Genomic DNA, 12,340 nt, shown 5'->3' on the forward strand with positions numbered 1-12,340 from the left:
TTTGGCTTGGCACGGCTTGTGAGTCGACTCATGAGTCGACCCACAAGGCATGAGTCGACTCATGAGTCGACCTCTGTTAGTGTGGGCCAAAATTTCCAGAAACTTGATTTTCTGGATGTTGCATCAGAGATCGACTCATGAGTCGACCCCTGAAGCATGAGTCGACTCATGAGTCGACCCCTGCGACAGGATTTGCCTGTAACGGCTAGTTTTTGGCCAGATTTAGCTGCTTTTAATGCTCACCTTTTGTGCTCTAACGGCTCTTTTTCTGGCTAGTTTGTTTTCCTTTGTTTCTTAAGGCTATAAAAGGTTTCAAAAGGTGGAAAACAAGTAGAAGAGACATCCAAATATTCAAGAGGCATTCAAGAGATTCGAAAAGAGAAAAGAAAGAGCATTCAAGAGGGCATTCAAGTGCATTCAAGAGAGGGTTTCTCAAGCCAACTTCTCAACCTCATTCAAGAGCTCATTTAAAGCCTTCAAGAAGTCTTCAATCAAAGCTCACCAACTCCTCAAGCATTTATTCCTTTTCTCATCCATTTTGAGGAAATCAAAGAAGGGCTTCTTCTTTTGAGTAAAGCGTATTTATTGTTATACTCGCTCATTTAAGGAGCTATTCTTGTACTTATTTGTGCTCTAAACTGATTTTATCTTGTGAGTAATTGTTTTGTTTTGGAGGGTTTCCAAAACAAGGGAAGGTTGATCCGAACCTGAAATCGGAATGTATTGGGTCGGCTTGTACCCGGAAAACAAGTGGACTAGCTTGGGATAGCTAGTGTCGGAGGTTCCGACGTTTGTATTCGGGTTGAATACAAAGTATAGTGGATTGGAATTCTCAAGTAGGAGCTTGGGGAGTGGATGTAGGTGCAAGGTTGGCACCGAACCACTATAAATCCTTGTGTTTGTGGCATGCTTTATTGTTTCTCTTTAATTCTCCATTATATCCTCGCATTCTTGCTTTAAGCAATTAATCTCAAACTAAAGTCTCTCTCCTCATTCATCAAGCTTTTGATATATATTTTTCATAAGTAATTAGTTAAGCCTAAATTCTTTAAAACCCAATTCACCCCCCCTCTTGGGTTGCATAGCTGGGCAACAAGTGGTATCAGAGCCCGGTGCTCTAGCCCTTCTTTGATCTAACAATCAAAGAGCCAAAGATCTATGGCAACCCACGTCGGCACTTCTCTAGCCGAGGGGCAATCCACCAACCGACCTCCACTTTTCAATGGGTCTAATTACACCTATTGGAAAGCTCGGATGAAGATATTCATACAAGCACTAGACTATGATATGTGGAGTATCATAGTGAACGGTCCTCACACACCCACCAAGATTATAGATGGTGAGGAGTCAACCAAACCCGAAAGAGAATGGGATGAGGTTGATAAGAAATTGGCACAATTAAATGCTAAAGCTATGAATGTTCTCTATTGTGCATTTGATGCAAATGAATTTAATCGCATTTCTACCTGTGCATCTGCTAAAGAAATATGGGATAGGTTAGAAGTAACCCATGAGGGAACAAATCAAGTAAAAGAGTCTAAAATAAACATGCTTGTACATAAATATGAGTTATTTAAAATGGAGCATGATGAGTCCATAACTGCTATGTTTACTCGTTTTACTGATATAATTAATGGTTTGAAGAGTCTTGGCAAATCTTATACTAACAGTGAGCTTGTAAGAAAGATTCTCAGGTCATTGCCAAGAACTTGGGAAGCCAAGGTGACTGCCATCCAAGAAGCAAAGGACTTGAACACTCTACCTCTAGAAGAGCTTCTTGGATCCTTGATGACTCATGAGCTTAGCATGAAGCAACATCAAGAGGATGAAGTCAAAAAGAAAAGAACCATTGCCCTCAAATCCACAGCTTCTCCTGATGAAGAAACTGACGACACAGAAGATGAAGAACAGGATGAAGAGATGGCACTCATCACCCGGAGATTCAAGAAGTTTCTAAGAAAAAGGAAACAGGGGATGAGAAAGAGACCTTTCACAAAAGGGGAACAAAGCCAAGAGAAAGAGAAAGATCAACCCCTTATATGCTATGAGTGCAAAAAGCCGGGGCATTTCAAATCCGAATGTCCACAACTGAAGAAAGATCCCAAAAAGTTTAAGAAGAAGGCAATGATGGCCACATGGAGTGCGAGCGATGACTCAAGCTCCGATGAGGAGACTTCAACAGAACAAGCCAACCTGTGCCTTATGGCACATGAAAATGAGGTAATTTCTGAAATCCCTAGTGAATTCACTTTTGAAGAATTGCATGAAGCCTTCAATGATTTAATTGATGAATTGAAGAAACTAGGAATGAAAAACAAAGAACTGAAATTGAAAAATCAATCCTTAGTAAAACAAGCTGAAAACCTTTCAATTGAAAAATCCACTTTGCTTCAAGAGAACCAAAGCCTAAAGAATGATATTAACAAGCTGAAACCTATAGTAGATAAGTTCACCTTAAGTTCAAACAAACTAAATATGATTCTTGAAAATCAAAAGGCCGTATATGATAAGGCTGGACTTGGTTATAACCCCTTAAAGAAACAAAAATTTCTGAAAAATATTTATGTAAACTATTCAAGTAACAAGTCTACCAATATTACTTGTTTTAAATGTGGTAGAATAGGACATAAATCTTACACTTGTGCAAACACAACTATAAAGAAAATATGGGTTCCAAAAGGAACCATTTTGACTAACCAAAAAGGACCCAAGAAAGCTTGGGTACCTAAAACAAAAACTTGACATTTGTTTGCAGGTGTGTCTAGTATCCCATGGAGAAAACAGGAAATGGTATCTGGACAGTGGATGCTCGAGACACATGACTGGTGATGAATCACAATTCATCACGCTTGATGCTAAGGATGGAGGGATGGTCACCTTTGGAGATAATGGCAAAGGAAAGATCATCGGGATAGGTAACATTGGTATCACTCCCTCCAAATATATTGAAAATGTTTTGTTAGTTAAAGGTTTAAAGCATAACTTACTTAGCATTAGTCAATTTTGTGATAAAGGGTATAAAGTTGTTTTTGAATCATCTGTTTGTATTGTGACTAGTCCTATTAATGATGGCATCAAATTTATAGGTCATAGACATGGCAATGTTTATATGGTAGATCTAAATGATTTAGCCAAATTAGACATGCAATGCCTAGTATCCTTAAATGCTAAAATTAATGAGACTAGTTGGCTTTGGCATCGTAGACTTGCTCACATTAGCATGCATTCTCTTTCAAAATTAATTAAGAAAGAATTAGTTCATGGCTTGCCTAAACTGAATTTTGAAAAAGATAGAATTTGTGATGCATGTCAACTAGGTAAGCAAACTAGAGTTTCATTTAAATCCAAAAATATTGTTTCAACTTCTAGACCTTTAGAGCTTTTGCATATGGACTTATTTGGACCAACTAGAACCACTAGTCTAGGAGGAAAACGATATGGTTTTGTAATTATAGATGATTACTCTCGTTTTACTTGGGTTTTCTTTTTGGCACACAAAGATGAAACATTTCATATTTTCACTAAATTTCATCGAAAAGTCACTAATGAAAAAGGATTTTCAATTCAAAATATTAGAAGTGATCATGGAACTGAATTTGAAAATCAAGACTTTGAAAAATTTTGTGATGAAAATGGAATTGGCCATAACTTCTCTGCTCCTAGAACACCCCAACAAAATGGGGTAGTTGAAAGGAAAAACAGAACCTTAGAAGAAATGGCCCGTACCATGCTTTGTGAAAGCAACCTTCCAAGATATTTTTGGGCGGAAGCTATTAACACAGCATGTTACATTCTAAATCATGCTTTGATTAGACAATTTTTTAAGAAAACCCCCTATGAACTTTGGAAAGGAAGAAAACCAAATATTGCATATTTTCATGTTTTTGGTTGCCGATGTTTTGTATTAAATAATGGTAAGGAAAGACTTGATAAATTTGATGCAAAATCAGATGAAGCAATCTTTCTGGGTTACTCCTTCACTAGTAAAGCTTTTAGAGTTTTTAATAAAAGAACCCTAATAGTTGAGGAGTCCATTCATGTTGTCTTTGATGAATCTAACGATCTTCCTTCGAGGAAGAATGAGGGTGTTGATGATGCAGATCCATTAATAGAAGGTATGAAGGAGATCACTCTGAAAGATTCAGCTACTCCAGAGGACAAGGGACAAGAAGACAAACAAGATGAGAGAGGTGAAGAAATTCAAGAACAACCTCAAGGTACAGATGACCTACCCAAGGAATGGAGGTATGTTCACAACCACCCTAAGGAGTTAATTATTGGTGATCCTATGCATGGGGTAAAAACTCGCTCTTCACTAAGAGAAGTGTTTAATCATTGTGCTTTTGTATCTCATCTTGAACCAAAAACCATTGAAGAAGCTGAAAAAGATCATAATTGGATTAATGCAATGCAAGAGGAACTTAATCAATTTGAAAGAAATAATGTTTGGACTTTGGTTTCAAGACCTAAAAACTGTTCAATAATTGGCACAAAATGGGTCTTTAGAAACAAATTAGATGAGCATGGTAATGTAATTAGAAATAAAGCAAGATTGGTTGCTAAAGGATATAATCAAGAAGAAGGAATTGATTTTGATGAAACCTTTGCACCTGTTGCTAGATTAGAAGCTATTAGACTTCTACTTGCATATGCTTGCTTTATGAAATTCAAATTATTTCAAATGGATGTTAAAAGTGCATTTTTAAATGGATTTATTGCTGAAGAAGTTTATGTAGAACAACCTCCTGGATTTGAAAATCATGCTTTTCCTAATCATGTTTTTAAATTAAATAAAGCTTTATATGGATTAAAACAAGCACCTAGAGCATGGTATGATAGACTAAGCAAATTTTTACTAAATAATAGTTTTTCAAGAGGTAATGTAGATACAACCCTCTTTATCAAAAGAGATCAAAATGATATGTTAGTTATACAAATTTATGTTGATGACATTATTTTTGGGTCTACTAATGAATCTCTTTGTCAAGACTTTGCTAAGCTTATGCAGGGAGAGTTCGAGATGAGCATGATGGGAGAACTCACCTTCTTCCTCGGACTCCAAATCAAACAATCAAAAGAGGGAATCTCCATCGCCCAAAGCAAGTACACCAAGGAACTACTCAAAAGATTTGGAATGGAGAACTCCAAACCCATTGGCACACCAATGAGTCCCTCATGTAAGCTTGACAAGGATGATGAAGGTAAATGTGTAGACTTAAAATACTATAGAGGCATGATTGGATCATTATTGTATCTAACTGCAAGTAGGCCTGATATCATGTTTAGTGTTTGTTTATGTGCTAGATATCAATCTAATCCTAAAGAATCTCATTTGAATGCTGTTAAAAAAATCCTTAGATACTTAAATGGTACTCAAACTTTAGGGTTATGGTACTCTAAGGACTCACAAATTGATCTATTAGGATATTCTGATGCTGACTTTGCTGGATGTAAATTAGATAGAAAAAGCACAAGTGGAACTTGTCAATTTCTTGGAGTTAACCTAATCTCATGGTTTAGCAAGAAACAAAATTCGGTAGCACTGTCTACGGCTGAGGCCGAATACATTGCAGCCGGAAGTTGTTGTGCTCAAATCTTGTGGATTAAGCAACAACTCGAAGACTTTGGAATTAAACTTAATGAAACACCAATAAGATGTGACAACACAAGTGCCATAAATCTATCTAAAAATTCTATTCAACACTAAAGATCCAAACATATTGAAATAAGACATCACTTCATAAGAGAACATGTTCAAAACAAAAATATAATTCTTGAATATGTTTGCACCGAAAATCAATTAGCTGATATCTTTACAAAGGCCCTTAGTGAGGATAGATTCTGTGAAATTAGGAGAAATCTAGGAATTCTTGATCCATTTGCCTGAATTAATTTTTCAATTTCCAATGATTTATTGTCAAAATTTCTTAGAGCTTAATTTCCAACACCTTTCTTGGTCCCAAAAGCTTAAGTTTTTCATTCTAAAAACTTATCTTAGAGCTAAACTCCTCCCCAAATTTCAAATTTTTCTGGAATTTATCCACATTTTTTCTGATTTTCTGAACTTCATGAGTCGACCCCCATGAGTCGACTCAATGGCAAACTTGTAAATCCCACCAACTTCCAAACGGGCTTAAGGTTTTTATATAAGGATTGCTGTTCGTGAGCCGACCCACACGGTCGTCTTCTTCCTTCCAAAACCCATCCTCCCCACTTCCATTAGCTCCCATTCCAAGACTCAAGCTTGTGGAACTTCTCCCGCCTTCTCTCCACTGCAAATCGCCTCTTGGGGAAAGGTCTTTTTGTGACTTCTTCCCTTGTTCATCACGGTTGGAGCGTGCCCTAGCACTCCACCGTCCCTCTCAAATCCACCCGTTTTCTCCACCATAATTCCATTTCACTCTCTTGTGATCCTTCCTCCACTCTTTCACTTGCTCCTCAAGTCTCCTCGCCTGCTATTGAAGAGATTATGGCTCCAAAGATGAAGCTTCCCCAAAGGAGAAAGTCTGTCCGAGAACTTGAAGAAAATGTCAGAAAGAAAAGGCAAGCAGCACAGTCCTCCACTGCTCCCACTCCAACGTCAGTTCAAGGTCCTTCACATTCCTCTCAAAGCCCCAGTAAGAACCCTCTTTCAGATAGAAAGGTAGAAACCGGGAAAAGCATAGACTTCCGGTTCTTTAAAAATGAGGGATTTTCTTTTGCAACCAAGATCAAAAATCAAGGATGGAGTTTTTACTGTACCCTTAAAGAAGTCACATATGTTGACCTAGTTAGGGAGTTTTATCAGAATCTAATTTATGGAAATGGGTCAGTAACTTCAACTGTAAAAGGGATTGATATTTGTCTGAATCCTGTTATCTTGGGGGAGATTTTACATTTGCCTAGTGAAGGTTATGCATATATGGAACTCCCTGTGAAAGAAGGTGTTAGTGTTATTCTTGGGGGTGCCTACCAAGGGAATCTGAATAAACTGGAAGCAAAGATATTACCTATAGAGATGAGAATTTTACATCAAATGGTCACCAAACTCTTCTTCCCTAGGAGTGGTAGGCACGATCTACTGTCTGGCAGGGATATATGTATTATGTTTCACATTATCACACAGACCCCCCTAAACCTCCCGGCACTTATGATTGAGGCCATGAGAGAAACTCTGAACAGATCTAAGGCACATTTGCCTTTTGGTATGGCCCTGACTAGAGTATTTAGGAGGTTTGGTGTTAGCTGTGAGGGGGAGACTCCTACCAAGCTATCTCATGTTGACACTTTCAACCTACACACCTTGCACCGAATGGGTTTCACAAAGACTGGTGGTGGTTGGATCAGGGGAGCTGAGGAGAGAGCTGAGGAGAGAGCAGAGGAGAGAGCTGAGGAGACAGCTGGAGACAGAACTGAAGTCAGAGCTGAAGAAGAAGAAGGTCCATCATCTCCTATTCATGACTTCAGGGCAGCTTCACCAGATATACAGTTCTTTCCGGATCCAGAGGCTGGCCCTTCGGAGTTTACCAGGATGCCCACACCAGTGCATCAGCCAGAGAGCAGAGCACCTCCGTCAGAGTTCACACTGTCTGATGATCAGATTGAGCGGATTTCACAGCGTGTGGCTTCATTATTGTCTAGTCAGTGGAGCAGTACTACATTTGCACCAGGGGTTACTTCTTCTGATCAGACTTTGACTCCCCACATCTCCACAGTGTATCAGATGATGACAGATCAGTCCATCCGGATTCAGCAGCTTGAGGACTCTATTTTGAGATTGACTGGCAGAGTCCTTGACTTGCAGGGGCAAGTCTTTGACTTGGCCCATCCTCAGCCACTGGAGTCTTCAATTGAGGTCACTGATCTCACTGCAGAGGCTGGCAGACTTAGAGGAGCTCTTGAGGGCGGTTATGAGTTACTAAGGAAGGAGATCAGAGGATCGAGTGACTATGCGACTACCCAGTTCACTGCTCTTCTTCAGGCTGTTTCCAGGGCACTGACTGTACTTGATTCCATCAGACTTACCCTTTCTGTTCAGTCCCTAGCTTCTCAGCGTTCTCAGCCACCCAGTTCCTCCCGCTCGCCTGCTCGTACCAGTACTTCCACTCGTGCCAGAGGCAGACGGGGTAGAGGACGCACTTCTGATTCAGATCCATCTGCTCCTTATCACATTTCTGATGATTCCGATCATTGACTTATCTTGATCATTTCTAGATCCTAGGTGTTAGTGTTTTGTCCTTTCTAGGATCTGTATTTTGGGGCCATGTATTGACATGTGCTAGTTGGCTTTGTATGTTATGATCTATGTACTGAAACAATTATGGTTTTATGATATCATCTTTTTTTTTTTCCTTTGTAATGATGTTTATCATACTTTGGTTATATATTTCTCCTTTGTGGAATATTGTCTTCTCTTTGTGGTATTATCATCTTATGATTGCTGTTAATAGTTGCTACATTAAGGGGGAGTAAACTCTACAGAAGAAGAAATTAAAGAATGCTTCACAAAAAGGAGGAGTTAACCTTGTATGATGATGTCAAAAAGGGGGAGAAATTAAACAAAAACAAATCCATCAAAAGCAAAAACTACAAATTATGATTATGAGAAATTAATAAATTGAAAATTTTAAGTACAAATGCCAAGTATACTGCAAATAAGTACCTTTTAAAATTACTTATACTCTGATTTGCTGTAAACATTTGGATATGCTCTGATAGGCTCCAACCTACTCTGATATATTGAATACATTGCTCTGATACATTGAAAAACTGTTTTTACTACTCTGATACATTGCTAAATTTTTCTCTGATACATTGTAAAATTGTCTTCCCTACACTGATACATTGCAAGATTTTCATTTCTCTTGCTCTGATACATCTTAAACTTAAATGCTCTAATACTCTTTCCAAATCAACTATTCAATATGCTTTGGCACACATGACTAGTTTTGAGAATTGAGAAAATTTTTCAAAATACAGTTTGCTCTGATAATAAAATCAAATTTTCTGCTCTAACACCAAAACAATTATCCAATGAGCATATCTTCCAATCTTTAAGCAAATGGACAAACTATTTATGCATATAACCATTTGTATCACATGCCAAAAGAATCATACTCTTTTCAAGCATATGCACCTAAAATGCAATCTTTTGAAATTCATGATTCATATAAATGCTTTTGTTCAAATGTTTTGCCATCATCAAAAAGGGGGAGATTGTTGCTCCTAGATTGATTTTGATGATTACAAAACAGTTTGAAGGGATACAAATATTTTTTATTTTGAAAAAGTCCTTATGCTCTACAGGGGCAAAATCGTAATTTCATCAAAACTCTGATTTGATAGTATCATCTTGTAGAACAAATGATTTGTAATCTATTGGTGAAGATTTTATTATTTTTGGACTTATATTTTTGAAGTTATGAAGGTTTGAAGTGCATGAGTCGACTCATGAGTCAACTCATGGCACAATGAGCTGATTGGCACGCTAAAATCCTGTTGGCACGCGACCTTTTTTGGCTTGGCACGGCTTGTGAGTCGACTCATGAGTCGACCCACAAGGCATGAGTCAACTCATGAGTCGACCTCTGTTAGTGTGGGCCAAAATTTCCAGAAACTTGATTTTCTGGATGTTGCATCAGAGGTCGACTCATGAGTCGACCCTGAAGCATGAGTCGACTCATGAGTCGACCCCTGCGACAGGATTTGCCTGTAACGGCTAGTTTTTGGCCAGATTTAGCTGCTTTTAATGCTCACCTTTTGTGCTCTAACGGCTCTTTTTCTGGCTAGTTTGTTTTCCTTTGTTTCTTAAGGCTATAAAAGGTTTCAAAAGGTGGAAAACAAGTAGAAGAGACATCCAAATATTCAAGAGGCATTCAAGAGATTCGAAAAGAGAAAAGAAAGAGCATTCAAGAGGGCATTCAAGTGCATTCAAGAGAGGGTTTCTCAAGCCAACTTCTCAACCTCATTCAAGAGCTCATTTAAAGCCTTCAAGAAGTCTTCAATCAAAGCTCACCAACTCCTCAAGCATTTATTCCTTTTCTCATCCATTTTGAGGAAATCAAAGAAGGGCTTCTTCTTTTGAGTAAAGCGTATTTATTGTTATACTAGCTCATTTAAGGAGCTATTCTTGTACTTATTTGTGCTCTAAACTGATTTTATCTTGTGAGTAATTGTTTTGTTTTGGAGGGTTTCCAAAACAAGGGAAGGTTGATCCGAACCTGAAATCGGAGTATATTGGGTCGGCTTGTACCCGGGAAACAAGTGGACTAGCTTGGGATAGCTAGTGTCGGAGGTTCCGACGTTTGTATTCGGGTTGAATACAAAGTATAGTGGATTGGAATTCTCAAGTAGGAGCTTGGGGAGTGGATGTAGGTGCAAGGTTGGCACCGAACCACTATAAATCCTTGTATTTGTGGCATGCTTTATTGTTTCTCTTTAATTCTCCATTATATCCTTGCATTCTTGCTTTAAGCAATTAATCTCAAACTAAAGTCTCTCTCCTCATTCATCAAGCTTTTGATATATATTTTTCATAAGTAATTAGTTAAGCCTAAATTCTTTAAAACCCAATTCACCCCCCCTCTTGGGTTGCATAGCTGGGCAACACTTAATGTTTTAAAATGTGGTGCAAACTACTGCATATGCATAAGCAGTCCTTCGATGCACCACATTGCCCATATGTAGTAATATGTCCAGTCATATTAGATATAAACCAAAAAGGCAATCAATTTAGCATTTCACAACCACATATCAACCTGCTTAGAATCACATGGCTGCATATGGGAGCCCAACTATCATTTTGGAGCTACATACATAGCCCACTGTTATCTGGGTCCATGTAGGTGAAGCGAGTTCAAGCTGACAGTTAGGTTTAAGATGGGCTTCAAGTGAGCCTGATACGACTATTAATAGTGCTACAATGTTGATTACACTATAATTATTGCTATTGGGGATCAGATACTAAGTAATAAGCACTGATTGTTAGTAGTTGTTGTTGTTGTTATCATCTATCCATTAAAAAAAAAAAAAAAAAAAGCTAACACTATTGTTTTTGTTGAAAGTAATTGGCTGCCTTGATTCAGCTATCAGACCAAGGGGCTTTATATAATAAGCACACAAAAGACAACTTCCTAAGTTACCCTTGTTACAATACTAGCACAAAGCAACTAATCAAGGGTAAGATAGGTAAAATAAAGCAACATAAAATAACTAAAATAACTAAGTCTCAACATTCCCCCTCAAGCTGAAGTATATAGTTGCAGACCCAGCTTGAAGCAACAACTCAGAAAGGATTGTTTGGATAGTGCCTTAGTGAATATATCTGCAGTTTGATCAGCTGAGTGAACAAATGGTGTAGTCACCAGCTTCTTGAGGACAACATCACGAACAAAATAGCAGTCCACTTTGACATGTTTAGTCCGTTCATGAAAAACTAGGTTTATAGCAATGTAGATGGCTGATTGATTGTCACAGAACATTTCCATAGGTGTAGGATGAGAGAAACCAAGTTCCAGCACGAGATTTTTTTAACCACGAGTTCTCCAACTGTATAAGCCATAGCACAATATTCAGCTTCTAAGTTGGAACAAGCAACACTATTTTGCCTTTTGCTTTTCCAAGTAACTAGATTGCCACCTAAGAAAGTGCAATAACCTATAGTAGAACGTCTATCTTCACACAAGCCAGCCCAATTGGCATCAGTAAAGGTAATGAGCTGATAATGACCACTCTTTTTATAAACCCTTTTCCAAGGTAGCTTTTCAGATATCTTAACACCTGATATGCAGCTTCCCAATGACAAACTCTAGGTGTATCCATAAACTGGCTCAGGACACTAACAATGAATGAGATATCAGGCCGAGTCACAGTAAGATAGATCAACTTGCCAATCAGCCGTCTGTAGGGTGTACAATCTCCAAACAAGTCATCCTCTTCAGTTGTTAGCTCAAGACTAGAGTCCATTGGAGTTTCAGCAAGTTTGGAATCAAGTATACCAGTCTCTTATAATAAATCAAGGGAATACTTGCATTGAGATAGATTTAGTTTGTTCTTAATGTAGAGAACTTCAATACCAAGAAAGTAGTGCAGTGATCCAAGATTTTTTATTTGAAATGCATATTTAAGCCACTATTTAGTCTGAATAATCATCTGCAAGTTGTTCTCTGTCACAATAATATCATCAACATAAGCCACAAGTATAACCACACTATTATCCTAACGACATACAAATACAGAATGATCAGAATAGCACCAGATAAAATCATATTGACCAAGCCCTACTGAATTTATCAAACCAGGCCCTTGGTGATTGTTTAAGACCATAGATAGCTCGTTGCAGTCTACAAACTTTCCTGTCCTC

The 12,340-nt window shown here is 38.1% G+C and overlaps 1 protein-coding gene across 4 annotated transcripts in view; it reads right to left on the minus strand.

Moving 5' to 3' along the window:
• Positions 1-12,340, minus strand: part of LOC105034486 (mediator of RNA polymerase II transcription subunit 32) — a 42,467-nt gene that overhangs the window by 7,455 nt on the left and 22,672 nt on the right. The gene's annotated exons all lie outside the window — the stretch shown is intronic.

Source organism: Elaeis guineensis, chromosome 2, assembly GCF_000442705.2.
Source record: "Elaeis guineensis isolate ETL-2024a chromosome 2, EG11, whole genome shotgun sequence".
NCBI lineage: Eukaryota > Viridiplantae > Streptophyta > Magnoliopsida > Arecales > Arecaceae > Elaeis > Elaeis guineensis.